Raw genomic sequence first — 23,028 nt, 5'->3', positions numbered from 1 at the left:
AAAGTAAGGAAGGGAAGAAGAAAGCATGAATAATTAGAAAATTATTTATTCTTCCTTCCCTTTATCCTTCCCCTGAAAAAGATGACCATTTCTTGTGCTTGTTTTTTGAAGATATATATGTGTATCTATCTATCTATCTATCTATCTATCTATCTATATAGATAGATAGATAGATATAGATATAGATATAGATAGATATAGATATAGATATAAATATATATATATATTTATATATATCTATATCTATCTATATCTATCTATCTATCTATCTATCTATCTATCTATCTATCTATCTATCTAATCATGGCTTTTCCTCAAAGAAAATAAAATAAAATGGTATAAAATGGTAGCTAAAAAGCTTAAGATTAGATGAAACAAAGCTTTTTTTTTCCTATAAGAGTAACAGATAATTTCTTACCTGGAAGGAGCCTTGGCAGCCATGTAGTCTGATCTTTTCATCACAGGTTAGAAAAGGATATGAAAACTTAGTCACTGAGATTTTAAAGAAAGAAGATCCCAATGCCTTTTACTCTAGAAAGATTGTTAGAACAGGTAGAACAGGTAAAAGTTTAAGGTTCTTTCTAACTAAGGCAATAGTTATAGTTATATTTTATATATATATATATATATATATATATATATATATATATATATATATATATATATATATACATATATATATATATATATATACACATACATACATACATATATATATGCATATACACATGTATGCACATACACCAGATAGTATATACACATTCATGTATATGTATATTTATATATAAGTGTACACATACATCTGTGTGTGTGTCTGTATGTGTGTGTGTGTGTGTGTGTGTGTGTGTGTGTGTGTGTGTGTGTATAATTTTTTTTAGACCAGGTCTGAAATCTGATCCAAACCTGAAGTGCAGCAGCCAAAATCATATGAAGCATTCAATATTGGTCATCATGAAAGCTTTTAGACATTCCATTTCAATCTGAATTCAATCTGTTTGTTCCTCTTTGGGCAGACTTCTGCTTCTCCAAACCATCACTCAACACATTGGTGCCTCATTTAATTGGGATACACAGTTGGCTTAGCCTATTGTAATCAGAACTCTAATGCTTAAGATATCCTCCGGTTTCATCTTCTTTTCTAACAGGTATTACAGGGATAACCCACTATGCCCAACTCTGGTGCTGTTTTTAATTGTGGTAATTATGCTTCATTTAATTGTATTGTATCTAGCATCACCTTTAAATTGACTTCCAGATATATGTCTCATTATCTATTTTGCCTTGCACATTTTCTGAAGCTGAATCAATGGAGGAGTCCCCCATGGAAGAGAAATGAGATCTTGGTGAAAAAATTCGATGATCAGATAATTGTATCTCCATAGCTGGTTTCAATAAAGAAGACTGTCAAAATAAGTACAAATTTCATATCAAGAATTTATCACCTTTATCTATTCAGTGATCTCCACCAGGTTCTTCTTCATACCACAGGGAGGAAAATGTAACCATTATTGTAATTTTTTTTCAGTTACTGAAAAATTGAAATACAAAGTAGGTAATGCAACTACTTCTGCTATAGAGGAACAGTAACTGTCTCAGCATATCTCAGCATGAAAGCTTATTTTACTATCACTTAAGGAAGTCATTACCCTTTTATGAAGTTGACATGCTGCTTTACTAATACAGCACTCTAGTAACATTATGGAAGCAGCATTATTCTTGCCAGTGGCATTTTACAAAGCAAGGAAACAAGTTGGAAAAGCACCGTCTTAGTGTTCATAGGTTTTGTGCTCTACTAATATTTCCTCACACTTTCATTAGTCTTGGTTTTATTTTAATGCACCCACCATCTGGAAGCTGTTAAAACATAAGGAAATATGCATGATATTGATGTAATCATAGAGAGAACAGACTTATTTGGATTATTTTTAATACAATGAATTCTGACCATGTGTAATCAGGAATAAATAGAAGTTTAATGGTGACCATCACCTTACTTTGTATTGTCTTCTAGATAGAATTTGTATGCACAGGGAAATAAATGCCAGAGGTACAGTGTTTTGATGTCTTTGCTCTAGCCCATCCCCCCAAATCCATTTAATATTTATGTTTAGAAATAACAAATTAATTGATTTCTGGAACTGGAATGAACATTACAGATTATCTAATTCATTGGTTTCTAACCTTTTTGACTATTTATATTTTCCTCAAATGGGCCCAACTAACTTTTCTTCCTACCTGATTTTGCATTTATCATTGTCTCATTCAATATCTACCCAAGATAGGTATAATACTGTACCAAATTAAATAGTCATTAATTTGTACCCTAAGATCAATAAGCATTGTTTATTCATTTCCTTTTTATATATAGGAAAAAATAGTCAGGTCTCGAGCGCTTATGGATTTCATTTAAGAGATTTTGTAATAATGGGAGTTGTGATGAGTAGAAGACCTCTTTCATAAGCAACAGCATTAGGAGGATTTTGCTTACCTTAGATATTTCTCTTCTTTTTGGACCTTGTATAAGATATATTCCATGTCAGTGAAAAATCTGTCAGGCAAGCATACAACTTATGTCCCCTATGATAATAATCACGGGTTCGTTGAATTATTTGTATGACTACATTTATCAATGTAGCTTGTATAAAGGTCTACTGATTAGAAAAGACTTTGAAGCTATGATTTGATATAACTCCTCAAATGCATTTGTGTTATCAACAATTAATGGCTGTAATAGCTTCTTACATTCTCAAGTGAGTTCTATTATTTCTGCGACTTTTATAGTTTGTATAGTATTAATATTTTTCAGTAGAAAATACATTTATAAAGGCCTTCTAATTCTTGCATCATTTTTCATCAAAGATACTTTGCTTCAACATATAGCCATTCTCAGAAAATTTTAATAAAATTGAAAAGCTAGCCAAATGATAATGCAGTTAGTCAAGTTTTCTTGGTTACTTTTATGGGCTCCTAATCTTTTCTTTCTTAATACCTTTAATTTCTTAAGATGTGTTGTAAAATGATCCTCTGTTTTCAAGATTGTATTGCTTCTGGTGTGGATTCCTTGGTATGCACTTGGTCTTGTCTAGCTGCTCTTTATAGCCTAATTTTCATAATGGCCATTTCAGCTTAGTCACATCCAGAAAGGTGCTGCAGTCAACTCAACTTTGCTCATGAGAGTCAACTGTTAAGTTTTCTGTTTAAGCATTAATGCTTTGTATATCAGCAAATGCTAAATCAGGGCTTTATTTATGTATTTATTTGTTTGTTCATTCATTCATTTATTTGCTGTGATTATTGTTCATTAATTTTAAGAAAGTGATGGGGAAATGATTAACCTATTTAATTAACCTATTTAATAACAGTTGGTCATTTGTTCTTTTTTGGACATACTTGCTTTTGAATTTTTACCAGCACACAAATGATAATGTCCAACAGTGAGATTGTAGAGAGGGGGTCTAGTTCTTAGTTTCAAAATGTAATTCAACCACCAATAATGATGAAAATAAGTCATTGTATTACATAGTATCAGATTTTCTCCACTTTCCATCTTTTTGTTGTCTTCATGCCATCTTCAACTATAAAACTTTTTAGAGTTGATATGGCTCATTTGGGTATTATGCTGAACTTTTAGTAAATTTTTGTTTTCATTTCCAATGCCCAGTACTTTTTTATGATTCAATAGTACTCATAATATTCTACTATCTTTTAATATTACATTGAAATTGGTTGTGGGGCTTTCTACTTGGGGAAGGGATTAAGCATTTTGTTGATTATGCCAGTGTCTGGGATCTTTAGATGAAGGTGAATCCTTTGCATTAGTCAGGATTCTGTAATAAATACTTACAATCTACATCAACAATTTTTTGTCAATGTCCCATTTCTTATGGTCTGACTTCAACATTGACAATTGATTGTGAAATGATTCCCAGATCAGTTATAATCAGTTATTTAATAGTCACTTGTATTTATTGGGATATTATGCTGTGATTGTCATGTCTAGATACTTCTGATTATTTTCTGAGATATAGATTATATTAGAGAGATCCAAGAGCCTTTGGTAGCTTTTATTTCTTGAACTGGAACAAATTTCTGAATATACTTTTTTTTACAGTTCTCCCCTTATCCACTTTTGCTTTGAAGTTAACCATTCCCAAAACATTTTTCAACTTTTTTTGCAGGGTATTTTTAAATTATTCACATAATTCCTTATTCCTTTGCAAAAATATGTTGGTATATAAGGCACAATACTTTTCATAATGCCATTTTTGCTTATGCTTATCATAAGCACTGCAAGGTGAGATGACAAATTATGCCATGACCAAATATGCATTGCTGTTTATCGGTTTCTGATTAAAACACTCTTTTAATAGCTTCATTTGCCTGTTCAAACAGGACCTATGAGCCATACTCTCATGAAGCTACAATTTCCTTTTATCTTTCAATTTTGTTTACTATAAGAATATTAACAATGACGCAGTACATTATTGCTATTAAATTTCAGTGTGCCAATCATAAAGCAAAGCTCTCATAGTTAATATATAATTAGAATATTTTCTCATTTTCTAAAAACTATGTGATTTTTTCACCCTTTGTCCCCCTTTCCACCACAATATCACTGTCACTAATTGTTATTCAATGTTGAGGATCATTATTTTTTTTTCAAGAATTTAATACCTTATGGATAGCCTACTGAAATGAAAAGCATTTCCAAGTTGTTTTTTAAACAGCAGACTAGATCTCTTCATATAAGCTTGAAAATATTTGTTATAACTCATATGTCAATGTTATATAGGTTGCAGCACAGAATACAACAGTACAGGCAAGAAAACAGTATGTTGTGGCAGTAACTCTAGAGAGACCCATAGATATCGGAATTAAAATGGAATATTAAAAATCATCTAGACCGAGCTCTTCATTCTAAAGATGTGAAAATTGAGGCTCAGAGATAGTAAATAATGTGTACAAGACCACACAGCTTGTTAATGGCAAAGGTGGTACAAAACCCAAGTTTCCTAAATCTTATCTCATTGTGTTTTTTTTTTTTTTCTATCCTATATGTGATAAGGATACACCCTAGTTGGCTTAACTGTTATAATATTTATTTAAGGGCATAGTTGCTGGCCAAAATATTTCCTACCAACACTTTGCTTGGGGAGTTTCAATAAAGTTGAAATGTCCTTTAAATGAAACTAATCATTTCCTCTCTTCTTCCCCCAAAGAAAGAAAACCATTTTACTATATATTATAGAAGAATTCTAGCTACCTGACCAACTTTTTTTTTGGCTGGCCCTACATTGAACTGGGATATACGCCAGGGCAGCTGGGGCAAGATGGCACTTCAGGGACCTGAAAAATGTATAACTGTGAGGACTTGGATACTGAATAACAAATTTGTTCACTACTTTATTCATTTTACAACAGCAAATTTTCAAATGCTAACTTCACTTGTAACTGAGTATGGTGATACTAACATCTTTATGTATGTTAGAATTTGATGAGTGAAAGCATAGAGAGGAAAAACCATTATTCTGAACCAACATACAAATGTTGAAAAAACACTATTATTCTGAACCAAGGCATAATTGTTGATGTTAACACTTTAACTATGATTCACACTTTTGTAGCTGTATTTAAAAAATATGCCAGGTAAATTTGCCTGAAGGCCTAAAATGCCAGATGGACAAAAGAGAAAAGATTATTGGAGGTAAGTCAGGTCCACCTGCATATTCAGTTCAACAATTTACAAATCAGAACATACTACTCAAATTTTATTATAATAGAGACCAAATTGCAATGATGAATGTTTGTATTTTTAACTATAAAGAAAATTGGCTTTATGTTAAATTTACAAATAGAATTTATTGTCATTTAATTTTGATTAAATTAGAAATTTGAATGAAATGATCAATCTTCTCTAAAGAAAAAAATATGATTTATAAGTATTCTTGATAAATATGTCATAAATTCCTTAATTTTTTTATCAGAATTTAATCAATCATCAAACAATTTATTGAATAACTAATATCTACTAGTATAATGCAAGGCAATGTCTATAACAACAAAAAGATACATATATATCTATATCTATATCTATATAGATATAGATATAGATATAAAATATTTTCCATAAGGAATATTCTGTTGGGAAGAGAATAGCATGTATTTATTTATTTTTTTTTATTTTTCTCTTTATATACACATACATACATCTTTATCTAGATGCGTATATGTACTACTATATGACATATATGTATATACCCATATATATACATATATATCTACATGTGTGTATACATATATTTATACATATGTGTATGTAGATACACATATACACATATGAAACATAAACTTATTAAAATATGTATAAGAAACACGAGGCCCTATCAGTAAATATAAGTTATTGTAGACATCAAGACAGATTCCATTTAGTTATAGAGCGTGAACACAGCTTTGAAAGGACATTGGTTTTGAATGGACAGGAATACAATGAACATTTAAACTTTCAGTGACTCAGTTTTCCTCCTTTTGTGTTAGAAATACCTTTAGAAAACTTTAATTTCTTCATTATGAATATTCTATCTAAATCTAAGTCAAGAATTTAAGGTGGAATTTCCCTTGTGGAGATGATGGGGATAATATTGCCTCATTCATCAAATTTTGTAAATATTAATTGTATTCTTGATTCTGGTTATCTCTTTAATTCTAAGAATGAGGGAAAGAAGAATATATAACTCAAAATAAGTTGACAGAAATGCTCCATACTATCTTAGATAATCCTTCTGTCTTCTCTATGTCCATGCCTGTACGATGATGTCAATGATGCATCTTCACTATTGGGAAATTTAGGGAAAGCAATATGGGGAGTGAAGATGTATAAAGTAAGGAAGAGCTGACAGAGCTTGACTTTTGCTGCATGTTTCAGCATCTGCTTCTCCTTGCATTGAGCTTGCCTCTAAATGGGATTATTTGGCAGAGGTTCACATTTACCACATCGATAGAAGAACTGCTTCATCTGAGAACTGGAGAGGAATTCCTTGATTCTGAACTAGACAAGTGGTAAGATGATCTACCATTTTTCACTCTTCAGATATTGGGATTCTGAAGGAAAAGGAGAAAAGATACAAAAAAACTAAGGTGGATTAGGAGCAAGAAGGGATTAGAGTATTGTTTAGCATAATGGATTTCAACATGGGATCTGTGCTGTGATGACAAAGGATTGTGAAATTGATTAATCAGAAGACAGGAAATTGGATCTCATTTCATCCTCCCATAATAATAATCAGTCATAGATATGTCTCCAGAAGGAGGTCTAAACTATCCTTCCTCAATCATAGGTATGTCTCCAAAAAGAAGCATAAACTAGCCTTCTTCCCTTAGAGTTCAGTAGTACCCATTTCCTTTCACTGGCATCCAGCAGTTGCATTTTTATGATGTTCTCAGGGTAGTAGTAATATTATCATAGACCTTTTCCCTACATAATTCTTCTAGATGAGCAATATATGAGTTTTTTTAAAGTGGTATCACAAAATGCATCGCAAAACCTACAAGTGGTATTATTGGATCAAAGAATATGCACAGTTTTATAAAACTTTGGGCATAGTTCCAAATTACTCCAGAATGGCTGGATCACTTCACAACTGCACAATAAAGTTCAATTTTCTAATATCTTCTTTAACAGTTATTATTTACCTTTTCTTTCATATTAGCCAGTGTGATAGTATCAGATAGTACCTGAGTTGTTTTAATTTGCATTTCTCTCATTAATAGTGATGCGGAGCACTTTTTCATATGACTATAAATAGTTTTAATTTCTTCATTTGAAAAGTGCTGGTTCATATCCTTTGACCATTTATCAGTTGGGGAATGGCATGTGTTCTTATAAATTTGACTCAGACTTTTTATTAGAAACACTGGCTGTCAACAGCTTTCTGTGTCCCTTCTAATCTAATCTAATTGGCTTTGTTGTTCTAAATTTTTTAAATTTAATGTGATCAGAACTATCCATTTTGTATTTCATAATGTTCTCTGCCTCTTCTTTGACTACAAATATTTTCCTTCTCCATAGATCTGACAGGTAAACTATTTCTTGCTCTCCTGGTTTACTTTTGATATCACTCTTCATATCTAAATCATGTACCCAATATCTTGGCATAAGGTGTTAGATGTTGGTCAATCCACAATTTCTGCCATGATATTTTCCAGTTTTCCCAGCGGTTTTTTGACAAATAGTGAATTTTTATCCTATAAAGTTTTTGGATTTATGAAACACTTTATTACTGTATTCACATACTATTGTGTCTTTTGTACCTAATCTATTCCATTGATACAGCACTCTATTAGGCAATACCAAATAGTTTTGATGATAGCTGCTTTCTAATATGGTTTCAGATTTAGTACAGCTAGGCCATTTTCCTTTGCATTTAAAAAATTACTTCTCTTAACATTCTGAAGTCTTGTTTTTCCAGATGAATTTTGTAATTATTTTTCCTATTTGTATAAGGTAATTTTGGTGGTTTGATTGTTATGGTACTGAATAAGTAAATTAATTTATGTAAAATTATTATTTTTATTATATTAACTTAGCCTAACCATGAACAGTTGATATTTTCCCAATTATTTATATCTGACTTGATTTGTGTAAAAAGTGTTTTTCAGTTGTCTTTATAGTTGTATTTCATAAGTTTTGGTGTATTGTTTCATTCTTGATCTCATTGATGAAATTATTGATTGTTTCTATAATTTGTTTTTTGATCCACTCATTATTTAGGATTAGATTATTTAGTTTACAATTAGTTTTTAGTCTGTCTTTTAATGGCCTTTATTACATGTAATTTTTTTAATGCATCATGATCTGAAAAAAGATGTACTTAATACTTCTGCCCTTTTGCATTTGATTTTGAAGTTGAGTTGCAAACTATGTATTTCCCTCAGTATTATTTTCTTATTTATAACTTTTTTCTTTCTTTTCACCCTTTCTCCTTATTAGTATTTTACTTCTGTTGATCATCTCCCTCAATCAGCTTTCTCTTCCATTGTCACCTTCCTTTTTTCTTTCCCTTTCCCTACTACTTCTGCCTTCCTGTCTATTAGCTTTCCCTATTTTCTTAATTTCTTTTTTATATTATCACTTCAATGTCGATTTATACATATATTGTCTGCTTATATATTCATGAACATACAGTTCTTAAGAATTACAAGTATCACCTTCCCATATAGGAATGTGAACAATTTAAACTTTGAATAATATTTTTCCCTTTCTCATTTAACTTTTTATGTTTCTCTTCAGTCTTGTATTTAAAGATCAAACTCTTTGTTTAATTCTGTCCTTTTCATGAGAAATGATTGAAAGTCCCCTATTTCATTGAATATCCATCTATTCCCCTGAAAGATTATACTCAATTTTGCTAGGTAGTTGATTCTTTGATATAGGCAAATATATTTTCCCTTTTAGAATATCATATTCCAGATCCAATGATTCTTTAGAAGATATTATGTCCTGTACAATTCTGATTGTTGTTCCTTTATATTTTATTTGTTTCTTTATAACTCTTTCCAATATTTTCTCTTTGACCTGATAATTCTGGAATTTGGTTACAATATTCCAAGGAATTTTCATTTGGGATTTCTTTCAGGAGGTGATCAATAGATTCTTTCAATGACTATTTTACCTTCTGATTCTTGGATATCAGGACAGTTTTCCTTGATAATTTCTTGAAAGATGCTGACCAGGCATTTGATTTGATCATGACTTTCAAGTAGTCCAATAATTTTAAATGATCTTTCCTGTGTTTATTTTTTCAGATTGTTTTTTATTTTTTCATTCTTTTGATTTATACTAATTCTTGTTGTCTCTTAAAGCCATTAGCTTCCCTTTGCCTAATTCTATTTTTTAAGAAATAATTTTTCTCTAAGTTTTTTATGTTATTTTCCATTTAGCTAATTATACTTTTAAAGGAATTGTTTTCTTCAATGAATTATCCACCTTCCCACTATTTGGTCAATTGTATTTTTAAGAAATTGTTTTCTTCAATTAATTTTTTTGCCCTGCAGTTTCTATACTGATCTTTCTCCCTTGCATACATCTTATTTTCTTGATTTTTATTTTATCTCTGTTATTTGATTTTAAAATTCTTTTTGCGCTCTTCAAAGAAGGTTTTTTGGGCTTGAGATCAATTCATATTCCTTTTTTGAGGTTTCATGTTTTGCCATTTTTGTTCTTTTCTGAGTTGGTATTTTGATTTTCTTTGTCAACCTAATAACTTTCCATAGTCAAGATTCTTTTTTGTTTCTTGCTCATTTTTTGGTCTATTTCTTGGCCTTCAAAGTTGAGCTCTACTCTGGAAGCACAGGGAACATTGGCTCATACTTCTTCTGTTAAGGAGTCATGTCTGGGGTCACATATTTTGAAAACTGGGACTTCAGGTAGGTTGCTCAATGTGCCGGGGTAGCCTGACTGAGTCACTCCTATTGTCTGGTTTTTATGCCCAGACACTTTGTTTTCCATACTGGGGCTGGAGGCTTCACCATTTGTTTCCTGTGCTTACATCCTGTTGAGCAGTGGATGATTAATGCTGTGACTAAGAGCTTCCCACAGACTTGCCAAGACACCATCTATGGTGAGCTATGCTTCCCTTTCACGCAAGTGAGACATACCTTTCTTGGAGTCTTTCCAAGCTATTTTAAACTGGAATTTTGTTTCATTCTGTCCTTTTGTAGGTTTTGTCATTTACAATTTGTTGAGTCTTGATGTGCTTTTGCTTCTGAGGGAAAGTGGGGAGAGGTCAGACAAGTTTCTGGCTTTTCACTGCCATCTTGTGATTTGGATTTAAGTGATGTAGACTTGCATAGAGTTTTGTGTCTCACTTTGTCTTCCTGAGTCATTGAAACCCAATGGCAGGACAAAAGACTGGTGATTCCTGGGATACAGTGGACAATCTTGCCATCTTCAATGCCTAATCAACCTCTCATCAAACTATTACACCTGTTTCAGTCTTCTTCATAGCGGTTGGAACAAATTGTTCTCACCCACTCATTTCACCAGGTAAAGTCTTCATATGCTTCATAGGCTATAAACCTATAGGTCTGAGGCTTGTCAGTTATACTCAGCATAGTTTAGCCTGTCTGCCAAGACAGTTTTATTGGAATATGACCACTGTGTGACAGATGGAACTACAGATGACAGTTGATTGAAGGTGGACACCAAACATTGTCCAGTAGCTTGAAAAGCACCAATTGTCCCTGAACCCCATGCCAGGAATTACTATCACTGATGACCCTTTCAATATTATTGGCTTTTATGGGTGCCTCATGGTTTTTTTGTTTTGTTTTGTTTTGTTTTGTTATTGTTTTTTTACTTGTGTTTCTAATTTCCCTCTGTATTTGTAATATCCTTTTCATAAGAAGGTTCATTATACTGAAGCATAAATTTCTTTCTAAACAGAGAAAAGATAGAGTTTTTACAGTTGTTTTCAGAATCAGACTAATGGTTATTTTTGGTTTTCACCATAACCTTGAATATTACCTTGATAGAATGTCTATCCTTCATTATTTATATGAAAGCACAAGAAAATTGTCCCTTAACTCCCCACTGATTTGTTGATTGGATTTTCTAATAAAGATGTCTTGATATTAAAAAAGGGTAAGACAGCCTTTTTCAAGAATCTCAGTCTCATTGAATATTCCCCATTAAGGATTTCTGTTCTTTTATACCTTATAAATCATATAATAACTATACCTTTGTCATCTTAACTAAAAAAGTTATGGATACATAACTAAGTGACTTGTGATTTATCATTCAGGAAAGTAATCACTGATGGTAAATATCATTTATTGTCTGCTCTTACATTACATATCCTTCATGTGTGATTTCTGCAAGTTTATAGTAATATATAGCAAAATCTGCTTGAATTCATTTAATAAGAATGCAGGTACAGGAAATAAAGAAATGTTTGGTTTTCTTTCCTTCTTAATACCCACCAAGAATGTTTTTCCTAGTGTACTGTCATGTACCTTTTAATTCCTGTGTCTATAAAGAAAATTAGAATGCTATTCAATTACTGATTAATTCTGGTCAGTCCACGCAAGCAATATTTTTAAGGAAATATTCTTATACTTTCTTTTGGTGAAGCTATCCATGTATTAGAGATGATATTTATTTATTATTATATATAATATAATAGGCACAAGAGCATTGGAACTTTAGTTGAAGTTTTAGTTTAGTTGAAACTCCTTAGCCTCTAAGTTTTTTTTTTTTAATCTCATCTCTAAAATGGGACAATAATATTTGCATTGTATATTTTACAAGGGTATTGTGAACAAGTGACATAATATTGTGTTAAAATGATTTAGAAATTGCAAAGTACCATATAAATATAGTATTCATTTAATTATTTTTTCATATGTAAAGAAGAATATTTTTCACTGTCAGCTACCTAGCAATCTCCCCATAAGCCCTGTCCAACTGAAAAAAAAATGTACAAATGCTTTTTTTCAAGGTGGGGAGTCCTTATTTCTTAAGGACCCTTAAATGCTTCTTTATGTGGGGGCACAGGAAATACCTTACATAGAAGAAAAAGGGTACCCTAAAAGACTGGGGTTTGGGAAGGAGCAAGAGTTACATCTTTTGCTGGAGACAAATGATCCACCACATAGAAGGAGTGGAAATTTTCAAGTTGTTATAAGGAGGATACATATTTGAGCTGGAGAGAGGCCTAAAGAAAAATAGGAGGCAATTCCATACTAACTCTTAATCTATATAGAGTCATAGCTCTGTGCCAATTAGCTGCTCCAAAGTTTAATTTAGCAGGAGGGTAAAGTACTATTTAATGTTTCATATGACTTTATTGTACTAAAATTCAGAACCTGATATAGTATGTTCTCTGATTTTGGCATTATTAAAAATTTAAAGATTTGAATGCATATTTTATATATTTGCATCAGATTTAAAAAGAATAAATTATAATAAAAAAAAAAGTATGCACAATGTTAAGGGACTTCCTGAACTTGTCTTCTTTTTTTATTTTGTTAAAGTTTTTTTTTTTTATTTTCAAAATATATATATGGATAATTTTCAACATTCACCTTTGCCAAACCTTGTGTTCTAAAATTTTCCCTCCCTCTTATACCTTCCCCTAGACTTCAAATAATCCAATATATGATAAATACGTGCAATTCTTTTATACATATTTCCACAAATATTATGTTGTGTAAGAAAAATCATATCAAAAAGGGGAAAATGAGAAAGAAAACAAAATGCAAACAACAACAAAGAGTGAAAATGCTATGTACATCTAGGAACCTTGCATATCTTCCTTATCTTCTTAGTCTAACAGTTCTCAAGGAGATAGATGTTTCTTTTTCTAACATCTTTCTCTTCCTCTTTGGGAAGACATTAATCCTTTTTGTCCTTCCCTCATGGAACTTAAATACCCAAGGTTTTCCCTGCACTGCTGGACTCCTGTATATAAGGAGCTTCCACCTTTATGTGTCTTTCTCTTGTAGCAAACAAGTTGCAACTTCTCATCTTTTTTCACGAACAATAAATATGTACATACACATACATACATGTATACACTCATACACATACATATATACATATATTTCCATATAAATATAAGTGTAAATAGGAGTAATTGTTTTTTTTTTTTCATTTTTGAAGAGGATTAGTGACATTATGGGGTGATGTCTTGACTGATGTATGAATGTGTAACTCCATCTCACTTAAATACAAAAGTCTTTAATCTCACTATCTCTTCCTGAGTTATCAAAGTCCAGTGGTAAGACAAGTCATGAAAACCTGTGATGGCCTAAGTTGCAGTGGATGACCTTGGCACACTTGCGTTCTTACCAAGCTATAAGCACTCCAAAGCAGCACTTTTAAGCCACCTTCATGGACTTTGGGACAAATTGTTTTTATCCATATAAGTCGGAATATACAATTACCTATTGCTGACAACTGTCTTGCCTAGATTCTTTGTCTTTCTTCAAAAAACTACCTCTGGCTGTTAACTAATTAATTATCTTCATTTCCCCTACAGCTTTTAAGATGCAAATACTTATTTAAAGTAGTTTTATCCACTGTTTTCTATACATAGATTTAAGCTTCAAGAGCTATTTTTCACTTCTAAGATTTCCAAACAGATATAAATCCTGTTTTTCCCTTAATTATAATTTTGGAACCTTATCTCATTAGTATCTTTCCTTATACCCTTTTGACCTGAGTAAATGCAAGATATGTGTAGCAAGTTTACCTTCTTTTTTTGCAATGGTGACCCCATAATTCAGCTTCTCAAAGTCCTTCAGTCAGTCACTATTGTTTTATCAACTGATAAATAGAGAGACAGAAGTTTCAACTCACTGCCAGCTAATTCTCAAATTCCAAAATAGTTTAAAATATGATTGGGGAATGTTTAACAAAATAATTAAAAATATAACACAACATAGATAATTTAACAATGGTAACATAAGTAAGTGTTTTTCTATATCAATCTGGAGCTCTCTGGGGGATCCTATTTCTATTTGAATTTGATTCCACTGTACTACTGTTTAGAATAGTGCTTGCATTGTCAGGCTTCTTGTTTTACTCATGCATACATATACATCAGATATCACATGTCCAAGTAGTTTCCATTCAGACTATTGACTCTGGAGATAAGAAATATAGTAGATCATATTGTTTAATGAATAATAATAATGTTATAATTATATAATATATAATAGTGCAATTATATAAAATATATTTCTTTTTTATTCTATCCTATTATATAATAATAGAATGAACAATTTAATAGTTTATATAAATACCCATATATATGCATATAAATAAAATATATATGTAGAGCTAGGGATAAATTTTTATTTATTTGTTCTAGCATCCAGATACCAATTTATCTATTTTTGCCCTTCTAGAAATAATATACTAGATATCACACCAAATAAAAAGACTAAAGAAGTTTGCCAAAGAGAGAAAGACAGAGAAAGGGACACACACACACACACACACACACACACACACACACACACACACAGAGAGAGAGAGAGAGAGAGAGAGAGAGAGAGAGAGAGAGAGAGAGAGAAAACAAGCTCATAAACTGTGTAAACTGTGTAGCATGCCAGGTAGGAATTACTTTGACTTTGGATGCCTCTTCTCATAGATATCTGCAGGTTAAAACTGGTTAGCATAGAAATGGCCAGTGAGGATGAAATGATATGACAGCTGATTTGATGGGAAACCTTTCGGAAGATACCTAGAGGAAGATGTACAAAAATCTGAATGATGAGATGAGTTTTATAACAATAGTTTTTGAAAGCATAGGTCACGGGGTAAGCAAAGGGGATGCCAGAGAAATGTTGAATGGCCTTTAGATTCCAAAGGTAGGGTGGGGGAAAAGGAATACTGATACTTTGAGCAGCAGCTGATTCCACGGGTGTAAGAGTGAGATTGCCAGTGTAGATGTGGTGAGAGCAAATATTGTCCTACTTTATGACTGATATTGGAGGTAGAGAATGACTCTAACTCTCCCTTGGAAAGAGTCATTTCCCTGACAAAAATAAATTTGGGAACTGAGTTGGGAACTCAAGCCTCAATTTTATAGCATATCTCCAGCTGCTTGGGTCTTATTTATTTATTTTTAAAATACTGTTTCTTTTAACGTTCTAATTTAATATAGCAAAAGTACTTTTTTCTATAATATAAAGGTATTTTGCTTTTGAGTCATGCAAAATTGGGAAGAAAATAAAATTTATGGCACAGGGCAGAAATCTATTTTTATATATTTATAAAATATTGTATATAAATTTAACCTTATGAATTTGTATGTGAATCTAAATCCTAGATTGAGTAGTAAAGAAGGTGGAAAAGGCAATAGGAGGCCAGAATCCAAAAGATCTGATTAGCATTGGTGTTTTTTTTTCTCTTCCAGTGCCCAGATAAAAAGGAAATTCATAAGTTTATTAATTTAATTTATTTCCCCAAAAATTACAAGGATTTTTTTTTCCTTTCCAACTACTTTCTTTCCACAAAAAGAATCCTGAAAACAAATATACTTAATATTCATAGTCAAGCAAAAAGATATTCCTTTATTGAGCATATTGAGAATGTGCCTCATTCTGCTTTTTTGAGTCCATCATCTCTATATAGATAGCTTCTGGAGCATCACTATACCTAAGGAATTAACATTGTTCATTGCATTGAGTAGTCTATGTAAGTCTTTCAAAGTTTTTTATCTTTATAATGTTGTTGCTATAGAATACTCTGTGGTCTTCCCTATTGTTTGCTTGCTAGTGAACTCTTCTCAGAGATTTGAAAGAGACTTTATTCTTTGTTTCTCCATTAAAAATGTTCTTTACCTATAAGTTATTTAGGATTATTATTTATCCTCTTATTTTAAATTCTTTCTTTAATGGTCCTTTATGGAACATTTTTTTTTTACTGCATTGTGGTCATCAAAGGATATATTTAACATTAGTGAATTGTGTATTTGTTACTTTTTATGCAAAAAAGATCTTATCATTTCTTTTAAAGACATGTAAAATTAAACTTTTTTGAAACTTCTGTTCTTGTACTAGATTTCTTTCTTATTTATTTTTGGCTATCAATCTATCCCTTTATTCTCCTTCTTCAGTCCTGTTTTTGAGTGCACAGATTATGTAAAATCAATCTCCTCTACTCTTTCAGTATATCTTTCCCAGTTATCATCCCTTTCTCAATTATAATATAAATAATCTTTATAAAGTCTCTACTTACTGCTCCATATACATATACACATAAAATATATGTTTATGTGTAAGTGCGTATGTGTATAATCTTTTTTTTTTTTTTGACTTCCAATTTACACATTCAATTTTCTACTGATCTTTGGATTTTTATTAAGAGTGCTTAGAATTTCTAATTTTCATTGAATATCTATTTTTCTTATTTAGAATTATACTGTTGTAAATGAATTAGTGATTCTCAGTTGTAACTCTATTTGCTGTGAGTTTTAGAAAATCACATCCCACGCTTTGTACTTCTTTATAATGGTAGCTGATAAACCTAGTTGACTGTGAGATTATTACCAATTTCTTTTTATCTTTTTGTACTAATATATTTGGACACTGTTCTTCCATGGTGTCTTAAAATATGATATCTAGGATCTAAATTTTATTATGGCTTTAAATTAGTTCAGTGATTCCCAAAATATTTCTCCTTGAAATGTTTTCCATACCAATTGTTTTACACATAGGATATTTTATGTTTTCTTCTCTCTCTCTCTCTCTCTCTCTCTCTCTCTCTCTCTCTCTCTCTCTCTCTCTCTTTTTGTTTTAGTTTCAGTTGTGATAATGATTATCAGTTTAAAAGAAAGTAGTTATCTTAGCACCACTGCAGCTTTGCTAAAGTTGTTAATTATTTCAAGTAGTTTTTTAGTTGATTCTCTAGGATTCCCTACTTTTGTTTCCTCATTGCCTATTCTAATTTCTTCATTTTTTCTTTTCTCATTGCTATAGACAACATTTCTAGTATAATATTGAATAATAGTAATGATAATTGACATGTTTGTTTCATGCTTGATCTTATCAGGAAAGTTATTAGGTTATGCCCATTGCAGAAAATGCTTGTTGATTGTTATATATAAAATTTATCTTTTTAAAGAAAGCACCACTTATTCCTAAGCTCCTTAGCATTTTCTTATAGGAATGAGTATTGTATTTTGTCAAAAGCTTTTTTTCTGCATCTATTGAGATAAATGTGATTTTTGTTGTTTTTTTGTTATTGCTATGGTCAATTAAGTTCATAGTTTTCCTTAGCTTAAATCAATGCTGCATTCCTGGTATAATTTATGGTCAATATAAGTGTCAATGTTAATATTATTGAGAAAAGGTATGTTTCTATTTTCATTTAATTTTTTCTCCAAAAGTTTATCATATCTACCTTTATTAATTTTTTTCATCTTCCTAATGTTTTTTCTTACTTATTTTTCGGTTAGATTTATGTAGTTCTGAGAGGGGAAAGTTGATGTACCCCACTAGTATAATTTTATTGTATATTTACTTCTATAACTTTTTCTTTACAAGTTTGGATATTTTGCTTTTTGGTGCATATATATATTCAGTTCTAATATTATTTCATTGTCTATTATACACTTTTAGCAAAATGTAGTTTCATCTCTCTCAAGTAGGTTTATTTTTGATTTTGGCTTTGTCTGAGATAATGGTTTCTATCTCTGCTTTTTTTTTAACTTCAGGTGAAGCAAGCCCCTTACCTATATTCACTGTATATTTCTCTATTTCAAGTGTGTTTCTTATATGCAGCATATTGTCAGATTCTTTTTTTTTAATTTACTAAATCTATTTAATCTGTTTCAATTTTATAGGTAAATTTATTTATTTACTTTCACAGTTATGATTACTGTGTTTATCCCCTTCTTCCCATTTATTCTTCTTTCTTTTCTTTTCCTCTATCCCTTCTTAAAAGCTGTTTGCTTCTGACTACCACCTTTCTGAAACCACTTTCTCTTCCATCAGCCCTCTTACTCTTAGTCATATCTTCTTCCTTTTCTATTTCCTTGTAAGGAAAGATAAGTTTCTCTTTTTAGCTGAAGTTTTTGTAATTTCCTCATTGAGCCAATTGAGTAAGGTTCAAGCATTGCTTAACTCTTCATATTCCCTTCCATTATATAAGAAACTTTGTGCCTATTTTCTGTTGGATATTTAACCTATTCTCCTTATTCCTTCCATCTTCTCTCAATGCATCCTATTTCTCACATCTTAATTAAGAAATTAAACTTAATTTAAAAGAAATTCCATCATAGTCAACTAATATATATGTCATCCATCTCCATATACTCCGTCTAAATGCCTTAATAATGAGAAAGTTCTTAGGAGTTACAAAATCATCTTCCTATGTTGGAATGTAAATAGCTTAATCTTATTGAATTTCTTTCCTGTTTGCTTTTTTATGTTTCTTTTGAATCTTGTATTTGAAATTCAGATTTCCTGCTCAGTTCTGAGTTTTTTTTTTTCTTTTTTTCTACTCAGGAATGCTTACACATGGCTGTTCTTGAGTGTGCTACAGGTTATTAAACTATAGATTCAAGAAATTGTGGCCAGAGACCCTTGAAGGCCTCAGAGGAGGCGAGCTGGGTAGAATTGACACTGAAAAGGTCAGTGGTCAAAGGTACTCTGTTGGGCATAGGGTAACTAGTAATTGTAACTGCTAGGAGTGCATGTTACAAATGGTTTGGAAAGCTGCTGTTTTAATCATTAGAATAGGTAGTCAGTGTGTGATCTTTGACCCAGGAGGAGAAGTAATATCATATTTATTGATTCACATTCCTGAAGTACAATTTGGTATCAGAAATTCAAACTTTGATTTTAGGCAAAAGAATTCAGGGATATCATGAACTGAAGCTTTTATAGCTGAGTGTCCTTTTTTCATTAACTGTATGAGTGGCAGACCACTGAAAAGGTATCAGATCTTTTAAGAACTTCAAGAGTGAGTGAGAAAGTGCTCAGATAATGTACCCTACATGTCCATTGTCAGAGTGGACCTTCAAATCATATTTTTTATAATCAGGCTGCTAGAATCTTATATTTGCAAATTGTGATAACTAAAGAAGAAGCTAGGAGCATGGCAAAAGGTTATATAGCTTATCTTTCTTTTCACTCTCCTATGCTCTTTATAGGACAAAACCCTTATGTTTTGAAATTTAATGTTTTAAGACCAGTGGACATTATAGTTTCATTCCAATCTGGAGAAGCAGCTAGACATGTGATCAACCATTTTTCCATTGTAGAAATTTCATATGCATTTAAGACAGTTTATGGATTGGCTTACAAATATTTTGCCTTTAGGTGTTTTTGCATTGAAGTTGATTTTGCCCATTCCATTGGCATTTCTTATAACCCTACTAGCAAAATTATTTCGTGGGATATGTTATTTTTGGTTGTAATCTTAACTTTTTTGGTCACTGGAATAATTTATTCCAAACCCTTCAATCCTTTATTATAGAAGCTGCTAAATCTTGTGTGTCCTTGATCATGACTCCACAATATTTGAATTGTTTCTTTTGGCTTGCTTGCAGTATTTCTTCTTTACCTGGGAACTCTATAATTTGGGCAGTTTTCATTTTGAGATCTCTTTTAGGATATTACCAATGGATTCTATTTTATCCTCTGGTTCTATTTCATGGTAGTTTCCCATAATAATTTCCTAAAATGTGAGGTTCATCTTTTTTTAACTGAACATGATTTTTAGATTGTCCAATATTCTTTTTTTCTCACATGATGGTATAATTTATTGATTTTTTCATATTATTTAAAATGTTATCAAAGCTTTTTATTTACAAAGCACATGCTTGGGTAATTTTTCCAACATTGACCCTTGCATAAACTTTTGTTCCAAATTTTTACCTCTTTCCCCCACTCCCTCTCCTAGCTGGTAGGTAGTCTAATACATGTTAAATATGTTGAAATACATGTTAGATCCAATATATATGTATATATATATATATATACATATATATATATATACATACATATACATATATATGTAATACAGTTATCTTGTTTCACAAGAAAAATCAGATCAAAAAGGAAAATAAAGAAAAACTGAGAAAGAAAACAAAATGTAAGCAAATAACAACAGAGAGAGAATTCTGTTTTATTCCATATTCTGTTCACATGGTTCTCTCTCTAGGTATAGATGGCTCTCTTCATCACTGAACAAGTGGAACTGGTTTGAATTATTTCAATGTTGAAGAGAGCCATTCTATCGAAATTGATCATCTAATAATCATGTTTTTCCATGTATAATGATGTCTTTGTTCTGCTCATTTCACTTAGCATCAGTTCCTGTAAGTCTCTCCAAGCCTCTCTGAAATCCTGGTCATCATTTCTTACAGAAAAAGAGTATTTCATAGCATTCATATACCACAATTTATTCAGCTATTCTCCAATTGATGGGCATCCATTCAGTTTCCAGTTTCTTGCCACTACAAAGAGGGCTGCCACAAACATTTTGGCACATACAAGTCCCTTTATATCCTTTAAGATCTCTATGAGATATAATCCCAGTAGAAACACTGCTGTATCAAAGGATATGCACAGTTTGATAACTTTTTGAGCATAGTTCCAAAATAGTCTCCAGAATGGTTGGCTCCATTTATAGTTCCACCGACAATGTATTAGTGTCCCAGTTTTTTCACATCCTCTCCAACATTCATCATTATCTTTTCCTGTCATCTTAGCCAATCTGAGAGGTGTGTAGTGGTATCTAAGAGTTTTCTTAATTCTCTGATCAATAGTGATTTGGAGCACCTTTTCATGTGGCTACAAATAGTTTCAGTTTCTTCATCTGAAAATTGTCCATTCATATCCTTTGACCATTCATCAATTGGAGAATGGCTTGAGCTATTATAAATTTGAGTCAATTCTCTATGTATTTTAGGAATAAGGCCTTTATCAGATCCTTTGGATGTAAAATATTTTCCCAGTTTATTGCTTCTCTTCTAAACTTGTCTGCATTAGTTTTGTTTGTTTGAAAACATTTCAAATTAATATAATCAAAATTATCTCTTTTGTGATTAGTAATGATCTCTAGTTCTTCTTTGGTCACAAATTCCTTCCTTCTCCATAGATCTGAGAGGTAAACTATCCTATGTTCTTCCAATTTATTCATAATTTCATTCTCTATGTCTAGGTCATGAACCCATTTCAACCTTATCTTGGTATATGGTGTTAGGTGTGGGTCTATGACTACTTTCTCCCATACTTGTTTCCAATTTTCCCGACAGTTTTTGTCAAGTAGTGAATTCTTATCCCAAAAGCTGGGGTCTTTGAGTTTGTCAAATATTAGATTTCTATATTCATTGACTATTTTGTTCTGGGAACCCAACCTACTACATTGATCAACTTCTCTATTTCTTAGCCAGTACAAAATGATGACTGCTGTTTTATAATATAATTTAAAATCTGGTACAGCAAGGCCAGCTTAATTTTCTTTTTTCTTTTTTATTAATTTCCTTGAAATTCTTGAACTTTTGTTCTTCTAGATGAATTTTGTTATTTTTAAATTAGGTCATTTAAATAGTTCTTGGAAGTCTGACTGGTATAACACTAAATAAATGGATTCATTTAGATAGTATTGTCATCTTTATTATATTTGCTTGGCATATCCAAGAGCACTTAATATATTTCCAATTGTTTAGATCTGACTTTATTTGTGTGAAAAGTGTTTTGTAGTTTTGCTCATATAGTTCCTGAATTTCCCTTGGCAGATAGATTCCCAAATATTTTATACTATCAGCAGTTATTTTAAAAGGAATTTCTCTTTGTTCTCTTGCTGGTGGATTTTGTTAGTGTTGTATAAGAATGCTGATAATTTATGTGGATTTAGTTTGTATCTTGCAACTTTGCTAAAGTTGTGGATTATTTATAATACGTTTTTAGTAGATTCTCTGGGGTTCCCTAAGTATGTCATCATATTATCTGCAGAGTGATAATTTGGTTTCCTCATTACCTATTCTAATTTATTTAATCTCTTTTTCATCTCATTGCCAAAGCTAGCATTTCTAATACAATATTGAATAGTAATAGTGATAGTGGGAAACCTTCTTTCACTCCTGATTTTATTAGGAATGTTTTAATTACATGCTACTATTTTAATGAAAAGTCTATTTATTCCTATACTCTCTAGTATTTTTGATAGGAAACAGTGTTGGATTTTATGAAATGCTTTTTCTGCATCATGATCATCTGATTTTTTGTTAATTCAGTTAGTGACATAGTCAAATTATGCTAATAGTTTTCCTAATATTGAATCAGCCCTGAATTCCTGGTATAACTCCTACTTGATCATGGTGTATTATCCTGGGGATGATTTTATGTAATCTCTTACTCTAATATTTTATTTTAGATTTTTGAATCATTATTCATTAAGGAGATTGGTCTATAATTTTCTTTCTCTGTTTTCAACCTACCTGGTTTAGGTATCAGTACCATGTCTGTGTCATAAACAGAATTTGGTAGGAGTCCTTCATTCCCTATTTTTTC

The sequence above is a fragment of the Sminthopsis crassicaudata genome, chromosome 1, assembly GCF_048593235.1.
Source record: "Sminthopsis crassicaudata isolate SCR6 chromosome 1, ASM4859323v1, whole genome shotgun sequence".
Taxonomy (NCBI): domain Eukaryota; kingdom Metazoa; phylum Chordata; class Mammalia; order Dasyuromorphia; family Dasyuridae; genus Sminthopsis; species Sminthopsis crassicaudata.
The sequence above is the reverse complement of the archived record's forward strand: the minus strand, read 5'-3'. Positions refer to the sequence as shown.